This window comes from Calidris pugnax, unplaced genomic scaffold (assembly GCF_001431845.1).
Source record: "Calidris pugnax isolate Ruff unplaced genomic scaffold, ASM143184v1 scaffold21, whole genome shotgun sequence".
Classification (NCBI taxonomy): Eukaryota; Metazoa; Chordata; class Aves; order Charadriiformes; family Scolopacidae; genus Calidris; species Calidris pugnax.
The window spans coordinates 5,219,068-5,231,394 of NW_015090770.1; the positions used below are offsets into that span (position 1 = coordinate 5,219,068).

At 37.6% G+C, this 12,327-nt stretch overlaps 1 protein-coding gene across 1 annotated transcript in view; it reads right to left on the reverse strand.

Annotated features, from left to right (window-relative positions):
* Positions 1–12,327, reverse strand: part of RALB (v-ral simian leukemia viral oncogene homolog B) — a 52,212-nt gene that overhangs the window by 28,805 nt on the left and 11,080 nt on the right. The window lies entirely within an intron of this gene.

The window sequence follows — 12,327 nt, forward strand, 5'->3', positions numbered from 1 at the left end:
CGGGGCCAGCGGGTGGCCGTTGGCGCTGAGGGGAAGGGGCGCTGAGGGGAGAAAGGGGCGCTGAGGGGAGCAGGGGGTTCTGCCCCGCCGTGGGTGTCGTGTCCCCGGGCACAGCGGCTGTCGGTAGAAAACTGGGTTCGGGCTGCTGAGGGGTGTTCCGCTTCCGCTACGGGAGCAGCAGGAAGGCTGCCCACCCCACCGCTGCTTCTGCCTGCCAGGGAAAGGGGCCCGTGGGGAGCCCCTGAAATGGTGGTTCCCCCCAAAGAGCTCGGCAGAGACCACCCCGCTGGGAGGCCGAGCCCACAAACCTCTCTTTTAAGACGAAGCTCTGTTTTGGCCCAAAAGAAGTAAGGAAGGGCTCTATCTTAAATACATTGCCTAAATCGTAGGGCTGTAGAAATTAATAATCCTGAGATCAAAAGACGAAGGAATGGAAATGTCCCTGCTTCTCCTCCTAAGTGTCAAGGATGCTGAGCGGTTTATTATGGCATTTTATTGCAATACCATCGCGTGTGTGCGCAACACAGAGCAGTTTTAACCGCTCAGGAAAAAAGCATAATGCCTATTGCTGTAATTACTGCAATTCTTTATTCAAATCTTTTATCAGGCCCCAAATCCAAATTCTTTCAGTCCAATTATAATGTTAACAATCACACAATCAGACATAGCTGTCCTGCCAGTTGCAAGGGAAAACACACTTTTTCTCTCGGCTTTAATTAATTTGGTTAATTTTTCTAGCTGATATTCTAATGTTGACCTATTTCAATTCTACACACTGAAGTTGCAGTGAATACATTTCGTAAAATTCTACCTCCTAGAAAAACAGCACTATGCCTGATAACACCCATTTTGGGAAATGATGGAAGTAATTATTACCACTGATCTCTGGATGTTCCGAGCCTCTGTAGTACAGAAGTAATAAGTAGTGTTAACTACTGCTTCCACATCAGGCCTCTTTGTAGCCTCTTATAGAAAAGAAGGGGAAGGAATTAGTTACCTTCTACCTCTATCCATTGATAGCTGGGTGAATTGTCAAATTAGACAGAATAAAAAAGGCCTGTCATTTAAAATAAATGAAATGTAAAAAAAAAAAAAGCAATCCAGCTTTATGAAAGTGATAGGTGCAACAATGGCCTATTGCCAAAACAACATAAAATGGAGGAGGATGAGGAATTGGAAAGAGATTTACTATAATATGTAATTTCAGGGTTGGTAAAAAATGCCAGGAATTGGAAAAAAGAAGTTACAGTGGCAGAAAAAAAGTAGGGGTGTGGCTCTGAGAAGCAGCTGAGTACTTCAGGACTGCATAAAAAGGAAATATCTTCTGAATTTCTCCCATCTTGAAGGAAACCAAGTTTTCTACATTGTTTGTAAGTAAACAGGATTGATGTCATCCTTGCATCACTGTCAGTTTCTCCTTCTAACTCTGCAGCTGCAAAACACCAGATTTTAGTTAACTCCTTAGATGGAAAAATGACTTTCTTTTGGGGGGTTTGTTTATTGGGAAATGTCCCAGTTCCAGTAATTCTTCCCCTCTGCATTATAGATTCTATCAGATTAAGAACTGCATCAATATTCATCGTGCATTAGAAGCTGGCAGACTGAGACCTATTTACATCCATGCAGAGAAGGAATAAGCAGAGTAAGAAATATTGCCAAATATGAAAGAATGCTGTTTTATAGCTAACACTTAAATTACCCAAATCCTGATGTTTCAAGGATTATGCATGAATTGTTTTTGAGATAGATTTTGTGCATTTTTTGGTAATCCTAAAAAAAATATAATTGGAACTGTTTCCTATTTATTCTGTAACTATATGTCTCCATGGCCATCTTTCATGTTGTGCAAGTAATGCGGTGGGACCAGTTGCTCTATTGTGACTATTCACATAGGATAAATATTTTCAGCAAATCATATCTATGAGTTGAAACTACCAAGAACCTGGGAAGGTGGGTCTTTTCAAACTGAACAGTCTGCTGCCCATACCACACTCCTGACACTTCCTCTTTCCCCTTGCAAAAAAGAGGGTTGAGAAATTAACCGCATCTATCCTGCTTCGGCAAATTGTTTAAGGGAAACCTGCTTTTTTGTAGTAATCCAGTCATGACAAAGAACATTTGTCTGATGCCACATTTTCAATCATTATGCATGTTGCCTGGTATAATCTCCATGGTTACCATAGGTGTTACAGATATATTTTTGCTTCAGTACGTTAGGAAGAAAAATTCTATAGAACAATTTAGGGGAGAAAATTCCTTTTCACTGTCATTTATATTGCATTTATTTTATTCTAAGTGCTTTGCAGACAATAAACATTTGCTTTCTAAACAAGTAAGATTTCAGTAGAGATGGAAAAATTTATCTCCAGCTGTTGCTTTATTACACCATAATATATTTTAAACTGCAAATTCTTAGAGATAGGGACAGTACTTTTGATGCATGCATTTAGTTTCTAGCGCACTAAGAATGTAATAGGGCACTCTGTGTCACTGATAGAGTCATGAACAACAGTAGGTGTGGTGGGATGACTGAGCAGCAAATATTTTTTCTTTGCAAAGATTAGGACTCATACTTCCCTTCTGACCAGTTCTATTTCATAAGTAGAAACATATTCTAGAAAGATGGTTAGCTGAAACAAGAATCAGCTGTTAATTGGTTCTAGAAACTGGTGATGGGAAAGATGTAAAACCCAGATATGTAGCTCTATTTGATTTTTGAAACTTTTTTCTTTTTTTAATTGTAGAAGTAATTGACAAAGAGAATCAAGGAGATGTATATAAGGAATTAAATGGAAAAGATGGTAGTAGACCACCAAACCTAGCCCGAGTGCTGCAGGGAAGAGGGAAGCTGCGTAAATTTTATGGGATCTATTGATCAGATCCCTTGGATTACCATACCCTCCATGGCTGAGGGGAGAGAGGCTAACATTTTTATCTCCCTCTCCTTTCTGATAAATCAGTGCTAGGTGTAACTGGCAGTTGCCTTGGTCTCCATGTTTGTCATTTATGCCTGTACAGTGTTTGTGTAAAACCACCATCTGCACACCCAGCTCTCCTTTGACAGTGTTTTACTGTGTCTCTGGCCCTTTTTTTTTTTTTGCACAAATGACTACGGGAGGAACATGGTAAGGAGCCAGTTCAGGAAAAATATATTTGAGGAACTATACGGCCTAGCAGGCTGCAAATGATGGACAGAAGGAATTCCCCGTTCCTGCAGGGGGAGCATGTAATAATAATCTCAGGGTTAAAAGGAAAGGTACATAAACTGATGAGGAACTTGGAGAGAGGATCTTGAATTGCAAGGGAATCAGGGCTACCGAGGCAGTCAGTCTTTGCAGATTTAGTGATGTCATTTGCAATTTGCGGCGGCTACAGAAATAAGAGGCAGGTTCTGTCCTCTGCTGATATCTGAATGCCAAAGAGGGACAGCTGTAGGACAGCTATCCTTATTCACAACTTCTACCCCTGCCTCGCTTTACAAGAGACTGAAGCAGGAAATGTTTTCAGTAATAACCACAAAGAAGTCAAGGGTCAGTGGAGAAAGAAGTGGTCCTGCCACATCTCCAGCACTGAGGCTGAGCCAGTAACAGAAGAACAGGTTGAAGCAGCAGGGAGGTTTTGTCTCTCCCTGAAGGAATTCCTAGTTACCCACAGCCAGTCCCATGTAGCACCTATACAGCACAAAGCAATGGTTCAGTGAAGGTAATCAGACCCAAATGTTTTTATTAATTTATACAATCCAAAGCTACTGCGTTTTTTTTATCCTACTCATTAAACCATTTTTCAATCAAAATAAATGCTGGTGTAAAACTGAGGAGGAGAGAAGAAAGTTGATTGGGAAAAATAGGAAAAAAAAATCCCAACAATTGGGTCTTCTAGAATGCTGTGATGTCCTTTTTCTTCTCAAAATACAACATTTTTTGTATGTGCAGAGCTCAGCTGCCAGAGTTAATCTAGTCTCAGATAACTTGTCAGAAGTGGTACATGTACATAATGTGCACTCAAACACAGTTTGTTCTAAAATAAAGATAATTTAGTCAAAGGTGTTTTTCTCTTTGGGCATGGGTAGTCTAACAAGAGCTACATTATACATATTATTTATATACTTAAGAGAATGAAGCTAACCCTCCCATGAATTATGAATTTCAGCATTCAAAAACTATAAAGCAGTAAACTAAAATATATGAGAAGAAAACGACAGTAAATGCAATATTACTATGGTTTTAGCCTTGTAGGAGTTTATGGTGTTTTGACTATAACTTGCACTTTATTTTTGTTATAGACAGCAGGAAGCCACCACACTAAAATAAAGTGTACAATCAATCAAATCACCTTTCCATTTCAGATACAGCTGGGATTTGTCAGGATCGTATCACAAGGTCATTTTTAAGGAGATTCTCACTGACATTTTGTGAGGTAAGGGATTTCACATTCCAGTTTTACAAGTGTTACACTTATGATCGTCATGATTATCAACAGCATGACAGATTTAGGGCCTGATCTCGGAGTCTTTACAGAAGGAGCTAAGCCTATTGTAAATATCTTGGTAGCCTAGAATCAAGAGAAAATAAAAGGTCTAGAGAGAGTCATAAGAGGTCATGTAGTCTTATTCCTTGGCCTAAAGGCAAGATCAGCTGCTACACATACATAATTTTTGGCATGTATTTTTTTTAATGCAGTGAAGACTGCAGTATCGTCATAGCAATTTATCAAAAATATTGGACGACTTTATCGTAAGAAAAGAAAAATCAACAAATGTCACTTACTGCAGTTTAAGAATATCAATTAGTTGCATACTGGACATAGCAATTAGACTTTTTCTTTACTTTTGCATCAGCCTGCTAAATATTTAAAAAAAAAAAAATCACCCTCAGAATAATTTTCTTCCTTCAAATAACACACCTTTTTTTCAGTTGTTTTTTATAGGTTATGTTTCCTAATTGCCAGTCACTCTTTTTCTTCTTTGACTCTTTCCAGCTGGTCCACATTTCCTGAAGTGCACTGCTGAAGCAGATACATTAGCTAAAGCTTTACCAGTCATATGTAGGATAGAAAGTGTACTTTAGTGTCTCACAGATAAAGCTGAATGCGATTATCATTATCACACTGAAGCCAGTCGTGTAAAAACTGGAATTATTACGGAAATAGATAAGGCAGGGGATTTTTCCAGAATAATAAGGCAGCTAATACTGAGAATTTACCTTGCTGAGTTGAACAGTGAAACCTTGTTGAATAGCTGCTGTTGGAGAGTGATTTCAGCATGCTTGAAAAAAATGCATGCTGACAAATCTTCTCTTTTTTTTAAAAATCAAATTTTCCAGATGAAAGTATTGACAAATACATTAAATTAATAATAAAAAATACTGGCTTTGATAGGAACCAGCATTCTAGCAGGGTGTGATCAATACTTCAGAAAGAAGATATGTCAATTAAAATGATATGATTTTTAAGTATGTATTTCTGTCTGCAGTCTCTAATCAAGTTGAGGTAACCCAGAATGAGGTTAAAATGTCCCTCTGCAATTTAATTTAGAGCATTTTTAATGCAAACATATTCTTGAACCATAAAAGCACTTCATATTTAGTCTGCTATCCTAATTGTTATCAATGAAGTTTTCTCTTTTCAGTGTTTAATTGCAACATCTATTGCAAACATTTAGTAGCTTAGATGCTCCTTTACTGTTTAAGGGGAATAGAAAATTTTTCCCAAGCATCTCACAATTTATAAGGGGTGTCTTGGGACCTGAATTTTGTAGTGAATTTTGTAGTAAATTTAGTTATTGTTATGATAGTATTTTACCTGTTAATCAATGGCACACCTTCTAGAATTAATTCTGATATGACTCAGTGGCTAAAAAAATCATACTTTTCTTGCACCTACATCATAACTTTACACTATCATGCTGGCAAGTATCAAATTAAAGACTGTCTGAATGTAAACTTGAATGGAAAGTCTCTTCTGGAAATCCAAGTTCCGTATGAAGTATTTTGGTTGGTGAAACAAATGTCTACAAATTTTGTTTACCAATATTCATCTTCAGCTGCACTTTGCCAGAGATTCTTTACTCCCTAAACTCAGGCAATAGAACATGTCATTGTTCATTAGTTGCTATATTTCAATCCATAAAAAGTGGGTAAAGTGAGTATTGTAGGAAACCTGCAGGAACTTGTTCCACCAGTGAAGTATATGAGGAAGTCTGTGTGTCTATGAATATGCTAACGCAAGTATCATATTGTTATGACATTGCTTTATTCTCAGTTATAGAACTTGCTAAGAACACAGTACAGTCATGTGATAATATTGCTGCATTTGAGAAAATATTCACTATTGAGCGGAATGTTCATATGTTAGTTTACACAGTATTCTTCTCTAGAAAAGACACGTTACTTGCAGCTGATAACGTAATGCAGTCTACAAACAGCCGCTCCTTTTTTTTTTCATGTTAAATCAATAAGAGTACAATATGCTTTACATTAGAGGATTAAGGAAAGTAATTTCAAAATAAGCATGCATTATATCCCGTTAACATTCTGGCTTGTATATTGTCTTTTATCTTTACAGTGAATGGTAATACATGCTTAGGATCTGTCAAAAGAGTGAGAGATTAACTTCTTAGAAAAGACTATTTGCTAGAAGATAATTATATCACTAGTGGCAATTTACTGCTCAATATATTAATAGGTTAATTCGTATTCAGCCTGTTATCTCATTAATAAATAAAAATAAATATATTTTATATTCTGATGCAATTTACATTAAGCCTCATATTCCCTTGAAAAAGCTTGGGAGGAGCTGTACTTGTTTGTGGGGTCCTCAGTCTGCAAAAGGAATGTACCTTGACCAAACTGTAAAATATGGGACTCCATCAGACACTGCAAGCCCACAACCCAAGTTTCTCTTCAATCCCCAAGTTTTGTGATTTCATTATGATTTATTTCTGGAAAACTATAAAAATAAAATAGAAGCACTGCATCAAAAGAAAAATGGAAATAATTACCAAGAGCCAGAAATTTCTGAGTTCAGACTTCTGATACTGGGGATAATGTGAGCAAGCAAAGGAACAATATCAGGAGAAAAGAAACTTTGAGTAGAGATAGATATGCATATATATGTGTGTACATATATATTTTTAATTTAAAAGCTGAAGCCATTGTAATTAGACACAACTAAAATCATGTTTAAGTGTCAGAAATGCTGTTTTTCCCCAAATTTAATTGGAGCTACACTGATTTACAGCAGAGACAACTGCATTATGTACTCATAAACAAATCCACCCATGCTTCTACCTAAACTAATCTCCTCAAAATAAATGACTGAATCCTTAATTCACCTGATATTTGCAGCCTAAAAGAAATTATTTGCTGGATAGCAGTGAACATTTGCTTTAATTTGGTCTTGTCTTTTCCCTTTCATTACAGGGGCATGTTTTAAGACCTTGCAAGCTGTGTTACAGATTTTCTGCCTTAGAGCAAAAAGGCCAAAGAATCAGGGTTTTCAACATTTTTTGACCAATTACAGTTTACTGAACAGTGCTGTATCTTGACTTTCTCAAATCTTGTTTACTTGATTTGATATTATCATAGATGAGAGCAAAGTCTGTATATATCATATATGGCAAATCTGCACCTGTACTACTGTAGTAGTAAACTAAGAAGTTCCATCTAGTCAGAATGAAAAAACAAAATTTACAGAACATAAGAAATAAGCCCAAGCTGTGTCGGTATCTTCCAAGAGTCTTTGAGAACTATGAGTGCCAATTATACAAACCACCTTTGTGTAACTTTGAGATCTTTAGTAAGAAGCTTTACATAACCTTTCAAGCGCCATAAATCAAACTCTTCAAAATTGCTTTTCTGCATTCAGGCATGAATTTTGCCATAAATCAAACTGTGACTCTTCAAAATTGCTTTTCTGCATTCAGGCATGAATTTCATCCTCGAGCTGGACTTCTTGAAGGGCAGCAACAGACCTTTACCAGTACAGACCTTTCTGGTCGTACTTTAAGTAGCAGAAAATGAATTGGTTTGATCTGGCTCATGTAACTATATTTATTCCCCTTATAAACCTTGCCCTTTTTTAAGATCTTTCTTTTTCTATGCAATAGTTCTCAAACATTTTTAAATGGAATTACAACCAGGTCATAAGACATACAGGGCCTGCATTTTCCCTACCTTTTTTTCTTCCATAGCGATTCCTATCTGTGAAAACATTTGCAAAATGCTAAATGCCAATCAGTACAGATTTAAATTACTACAGAAATGGTCAGACAATGGAAAAGGTGCCCCATAGCATAGTCTTTTAGTTCTCTGGAAGCAGTGCACAATGCATCATAATTTCAAAACAGAAAATATAGAAGTAGCCCAAAACCTAGTGGTCTGATTCTAAGCAGCAGAGTCACTGCTGTCCCGGAGCATTGGGGTGATTTTTTCATGCTGTTTTCAGTGTCACTTGATTATTTGCTCTTTGCTCTTAGCTTTGGACAGTAACAATTTTATTACTGGAATGAGGGAAGGGATGAAAACTGATTAGTTAGGGAGACTATTCTGGAAACTTTTAGTGCCAGTGGAGAAATCAGAGTTGCTATAAGTGAGGTGTTTGCTGGTGCATACCAAATTAATTGTTGGTCTCAGGACACTTTGTATAGTGTAAAAATCAACTTCATATTGAAGCACTGGGATCATCATTCTTTCAGTTGTACAGAAGGAGGAAGTAAACTCCCTTCAAGAACTGGTTTCTGCAGAAAAAGTGGTATCTGCATATACACAGTATAATGGAAAAAAATGCTTTTTCCCTTATGCAGATAAATAGAAATTTTCAGTCTGCAAACCTCAAGCTTAAAACCATATGTGGGTCACTGTAAGTTAATTGATAAGGTTAAAAAATAGCATTGGTCATTTATACTGCCCTATAAACATGCCTGGTTCATAGGCATAGATGGACGATGCCAAGTAGATAATGTAAGTCTTGCCACAGAAGCTAGAACTGTGAAGGCACAGATGCCACCAGTGCAATCAATACAAATTGTGACATCTTTACAAGAGCAGGGACTGCTCAGCGTGTGCTGTAACCATTAGGTAAGATCGACCACTCTTGCTTGTGCTGTCTCTGGTTTAGAGAATCGTGTTCCATGCAAAATGGATCAGCTTTAACAAGGACTAAATATACCCCTTGCCTAGCATAAGGGAGTCTTTGACTTGCTATTTGGGCTATTTTCCTACTAGCTATGGGCTCAAATCACCTCAGAAGACAAGGAAGTTGATGTCTGGTTTACTACAGGCTAGAGAGATGCTGTATCACCTAAGGCCTTGCATACAAAGCATGCATCTTCTTCCTGTGCTTTGAAAGAAAAGGCTGCTTCTCTCCTTCCTTCCCCTTTCAATTTATGGCGAAGGGAAGGATTTACAAGATACCCTCTTCCTAAGACGTTTCCTGTCAGCTTTCGGCTTCCATAGATTACATTCAGAGAAGGGATCTGAAAGTTACTGAATCTCACTGTAATGGCTTAAGATGCTACTTTCCTCAAAGTCTGCCCAATCCTTTTGTTGAAGTTCTTAAGAAAGCGATAGATGATAGTGTTTATGATCTTAGCTCTTCCTTTTAACAGTTATAATTAATTTAGGATGCAAGATGTTTAGGACAGCTAAGAGGCAGGTACGTAGCTGAGAAGAGGAAAAGTAAATGCAAGATCCAAAGTGTTTAACAGCTTAGCTTTTCTTGATAAATGTTTTAACCCAACAAGTTACTTCCTTGTAAATTTAGAAAAGGTCTTTATATGGAGCAAGCCTGAGATATTTTTATAGTCTTGTAGCAGCTGCTACTTCCTTCCAAGAAAGGGCAGTCCTTCATGCTCTTTGGAAAGCAAAAATGCTCTAGATTTGGCCATTGTGGCTGAAGATATCCATTATGTCAAATGCAAAATGCAATAGTCATGTCACGTCCATGCTAGATTCAGCTAGATGTAGTTCTGCCTTTTCAGTTTCTTTTCACAGAGCCTGAGCAATGTGGCCACCTGCTGAATCTCTCTTTTGATTAGTATGTAAAGAATCTTTTGTTTGGATCAGCTGGACTCCTTCGACTTCTCAGCATTGAACGCTCAGCAACAGTTTCCTTGTGGCTTTTCTTAAACCTCTCCAAGGGTTTTCTGGGGATAACTTGGGAAGCTTCCAATTCAGGAAAAGATAGTAAAACTCAGTTCCTTTTCCACTTAGCTGATCTCTTACTTTGTTGTATGATATTAACTGAGATTGGTCTAAGCTGCTGTTTCTAAATACATTTTGAATCATGGCAGAAAGTGGCATTACTGCTCTACCTGTAGAGTTCAAATGTCCTTAAACTTTGGGGCTCATCTTTAATAACTGGCTAAAAATGAGCTTATATTTACAATCCTTTCTAGAATCCTTATCCAAAGGGAGCTGTGATTCTTACAAAAATTTTCAGTAAACTAAGCCATAGATAGCTTTTCTGTCATTAAGTTTCTATGTATGGTCATGAAATTGTTCCTATTTCTTCTTATGCAAACATTGCAGTTAAAAAGTAGAATCAGGTAAAGACTGCAGCATGAAAGAAATTAAAAACCTCTTATGGCGCATTATTTTGCAAATAGAAGTAAAAGGTTCACCTAGGACTCTTATCTGTGTTAGAAGAATTGATTATCTGCATCAAAATATAGGATTAATAGTAATATGATTCCAGGGGACCTTAAAAGACCTCGGATAAATGAGTTTATTCTGAGTAAAATAAAATGGGATTTATTCAACAGCTGTGAGAAACACACTGTCTCATCCTCAGAATTTTGCAGCTTGGTTTAAAGCTGTCCTCATGGGATAACTCCACATACAAGATCATTCTGCCTTGTAGTTTAACTCATGGCTTTTGACATAGCCGTTGCATGACACAGGTGAACTACCTGATAATTATCAGAACTTGCTTTTCAGAAATAGACATAAATCAAAAATAATCTTTCCTGTCAGATCCTAAAAGCCGCAAGTGTAAAAAACAAGTAGGTGTGATTGCCACGCTTTGTCCTTGGTTGCTGCACCTACAGCGTCAATTTCACCAGTGACTTTCATCTCCTCCCTTTTAAAGGCTTATAATAAAAGAGCTGCTCCCCTTACCATGTTAGTTTAATAAATCTGCAGCTGTCATAAAGGAGGATACTACATGATTTTACAGGTCTCAAGGTCACAAATCAGCAAATAAAAAGGCTATGGAATTCATTTCTCAAAAAAAGATGTTTTCCATGTCCCTCAAGCTAAATATATATTCCTTTTGGATATGGAAGAACAAGACTTTTTATGATTTTCTGGCCAGCTGATGGAGGACCATGCTCACCTATCCCTGTTACAGACTTCATTCAGTAGAAAGCCATGATTAATAGGAAGACCAGCCTGGAAAGCTGACCAATAAAATGTCTGTCAGCTTATTTTGATGCACATTCCTACTTCATCTATCAATTTTCTAGCAACCAAGCCTGCTCTGTCACAGCTTTGGATTGTGGGGAGACTCTTGAGTTGTTGCTAGAAGAGGTATGAAAACATGCTAGTCCAGATTAGGAAGCGTTGAGCAACGGGCAGAGCTACAATACATTAGATGGCACCACGCTTGTGGCTACTCCTGGTCTTATTTTAGATCCACCCCACAGAGCAATTGTATTTTGGTCCATGTGCCCTGTTAGCTCCCTGGGAAGCATGCTTTGTGTTCCAGCATGAGAATTTGAGTCAATTTTTATTTTATTGGCCAACATTAATTGTAGCTCCATTTTTGTTAGATTCTGAACTTTCGACTATTCATTTGTCAATAGAGTGGCAATGGCTTGCTGCTGCAGGACTTACTGCAGTACTCATTGGTACTCTCAATTCACCAAAGCAGCCTTTTTCAGCATGCCAGAGGTACAACTGCAGTTAGTTAGGCAGCAAGAGCTCTAATTCAAATCCTAGTTTTTGAGCTTAAGCTTTTTCTCATAAGCTTCTCATGATTTGCAGATCTACCAAATTATTTTGCTGGGAGCCTTATTTTAGCTATATAAAAAATGTTTTAGTTCCAGCTCTCATTCTGTTCCATTTACAAACATTTTATTCTAATTCTGCCAGACCTTTGCCACTCCTGTTCTAGTTCCTGTTAATAAAATGCATAGCTTCCTGGTCTGCATCCTGTTAGTGCTGACACAGGCTCCTCATATCCAGTATAGATTCATGCCCCCAAGGACAGGAAATGTTCTGCTTTGCTGATTCAAATCTGACCAGAAATAATCTGGACTAAGAACATTTTAAGAGGGAAAGTTTAGCTAAGAACATGACAGTCTAGAATGTAACAGCCAGAGTTATAAAT